Below are 3,196 nucleotides of genomic sequence, written 5' to 3'. Positions count from 1 at the left end.
TAAAAAAACAAAAAACATGCTTCTTGTCTGTGTTCTTATTTTTTTTGTCCAGTTTCTTTTGCCTTAAGTCACCACATACTGCACAAACCTCAAATTTGAGTGCTCCAGGAGATTAATGACGAAGCAGCTGAAATTAATTTTCATGCATGCTGCGTTAGTTGAGTCCTTCAGGCCGTGCAAATCCATCAGATGGATCCATATACAAAAAAAAAGCCCCTTGGGAGCAAAGTAAACTCAAATATGACACCTTCAGCTGCCTCATTAAAACTAGGCCTCTTGGATTTCATCAGAACGTTTGAGGCCAGGCGAGGAGAGATGATAGGACAATTGATGAAACTGTGTTATTTGTATCCTCCTTTGCGGTCACGGTGCCGAATTTGATTTGGCCCATAACTTCAGCATGCCCGAGGATACGTGTCTTGCCAAGCAATGAAACTTCTTTTGCCCTGCATCCCATCCCTGATCTTATGAATAATACTGCAATCTCAAATGATTCTGTTTTAATTCCATATTGGCGATGAAAAGTTGTGTTTTGATGTGCAGTCTCTTCTCCTTTCCTATACTCACACAAGCCCAGCCCAGCCTGGGAATTGAAGCTCGTTATGCCCCTCCAGGCTGCGGACACCGGAACTTCCCCTGTATCAGTGTCTCATTCTTCATTTCTCAGAGCTCCCTTTTCTCTCGCTAACTTCAGCCTCTGGGTGCTTCCTCACACAAGTCACAGCAGAGATCCATCGTCAATATAAATGCACTTCTCTGGTTACTTTCTTTCTCCTGTCATGGAAGACCCGAGTTAAAAGAATGATGGTTACAGCCCAGATGGTAATACTGCATTCTCTGCAGTCTTATATGCTGAACTTATATTTCATCCCCACTTTTTTTTTTTTTTTTTTTCCTATCGTAGTCCATTTAGTTCATCATGTAGCATGCAGCACACGTCTGGACATATATATTTTATTTCAAATTGGGTATTTATCAGCATGCACATTAATTTTGCAAATATATGAAACAGCTGTCTCTATTTTATTGATTATAAAAACTAGTCAACGTTGGAAACAACATCCCAATATGTGACAGAGTAAAAGTTGCAGAAAGCCTCTTAAGCACAGGGCAGCCACGCGACTTGTAGTTCTGGATTTGTATTGGAAGCCTGTTGGTGTAACCTGGATTTTGGATGCTATTAGATATTGTAAAGACATTCATGGTGGCCAGAAGATGGCACCCTTTGATGCCCCTCACGCCCTTTAAGTTTCCCCTTCAGCGTAATGTTCCTGTGTAGTTTGTTTTTTTACTTGACGTTACTTAGCTCAACTGGCCAGCTTATCAGTTAATTTTTTTATATACCTATTTTCTAAAATTTTAATTATTTTTTTTGTTTATTTATTTGATAGTGTAGTTGTGTTTAAATGCAGTCTCAGCGATGATACGTACTAAAAATGACAACACTTCCTTGCACCGTGGCTGTCACTGTTTGTGTGTTCCATTTTCGATAAGAAAAATATCGTTCATCTTCAAAGAATGATAAAAGATTCACAGGAACAAAATGAGCTTGAGGTACAGTCGCAGTTAAAAAAGGTTTGAATACTGTATGAAACCGAAAATTAAAACAGAATGGACCAGGTCCCAAATCTCAGACGCCGATATTTTATTCACAACCGAACAGAGAAAACTAAATGTTGCGAGAATTTTCACAGCAACACTTTTCAGAAAGGTTTGAGCGGGGGCAGGAAAAGCCTGGACAAAGTAAGTGGTACTGCAAAAAGAAAAGCTGTTGGAGCGGCGTGCTGCAACTAATAAGGTTGATTTGGCAACAGCTCATCAACATGATTGAGTATAAAAGGAGCACCTGGGAGAAGCAGTCTCTCAGAAGTGAAGATGGGCAGATGTTTAGCGACCTTCTAAAAAAAACTGCTAAAAGTTGTGCAGAATGTTCCTCAAAAATAAAATTGCAAAGACTTTTGACGTTCCATTATCTACAGGACATACTATCATCAAAAGGTTCAGAGATTCCAGAACATCCTCATGACTCAGGTACCCGTGATCCTCAGGCTCTGCAATAAATAGAGGCAGCATTCTGTCATGGGAGGGACTGTACAGGCTCAAGGACACTTCCAGAAAACACTCTCTTTCTCTGGATCAAAGCATTTTTTCTTTTTTAAACGGACAGAGCAAAAGTGCAAGTTGATTACAAATTGCAGTTGGAAATTCTTTTTGGAAGTTACGGATGCTGATGATGCGGGTGTGCATTAGTCCCTAATGGAACTGACTAGTGGCACATCTATAAAGACACCATCAAAGCTGAAAGGAAGGCCTTGCACATTTCAGCAGGACAGTGCTAAACTATGCTGCAACTTATACAACAGCATGGCTTTGTAGTAAAAGAGTCCAGGTGCTGCACTGACCTGCCAGCAGTCCGAACGTTTTGCCAACTGACAACATTTTGCATATCATGAAACACAAAATATGACTCGGAAGATCAGCTGTTTTAAACATGCTCATATGCTGTCAGGGTTATCGTTATTTCATAATGTCCTGACCGACAAGCTCAAATCTGAAAAAGACAAATTAATTAGAAACTGCCCCCTTAGACCCATTGGAAGAATTTTCCTTTGGATGTTATTTGGATTGCTTTCTTTAACACTGATTCTTTGTCAGAATCAGCTCAGCTCTTTAAAAGTTAACGCTATAAGATCGTCTTTAATACCAAAAAAAAAAAGAAAATGTTCTCATTGATCCCAGATGTTTTCTGCTTTTTGAATTTCGTCGTTCTGTCTCTCAGTATTGAAGTAATTATGGAGTCATTCAATTGAGACGAAAATCAGAGCAAACGAGTCATTTCCCTGATCAAAGAGCCTGTTATTAATTCCTCATAACTTAAGGTTTGGCCGACAATATGGGCATTATGACACTTTCAGTTTCCATTTCAACAAAGTAGTGGAGGTGGTGTTGTTAGGGGGGTGTCTGAGGACTGATAACACAAGGCTTTCATTGATGCTCCTGCTCCAACACAATCACGCACACACACAGATCAGCCGTTTCAGCGCATTTGGATCGAGGCCTGTTTGATACCGGACCTCACATTTCGACACGCTCTTCCACACATAAACCACGGGCACACACACTCAGCACATTCACGTTCAGCCAGCACGCAGGCAAGCCCTCCAATTTTACATGATCATTTTTGGCATGACTTCAG

Source organism: Odontesthes bonariensis, chromosome 22 (assembly GCF_027942865.1).
Source record: "Odontesthes bonariensis isolate fOdoBon6 chromosome 22, fOdoBon6.hap1, whole genome shotgun sequence".
Classification (NCBI taxonomy): domain Eukaryota; kingdom Metazoa; phylum Chordata; class Actinopteri; order Atheriniformes; family Atherinopsidae; genus Odontesthes; species Odontesthes bonariensis.
The sequence above is the reverse complement of the archived record's forward strand: the minus strand, read 5'-3'. Positions refer to the sequence as shown.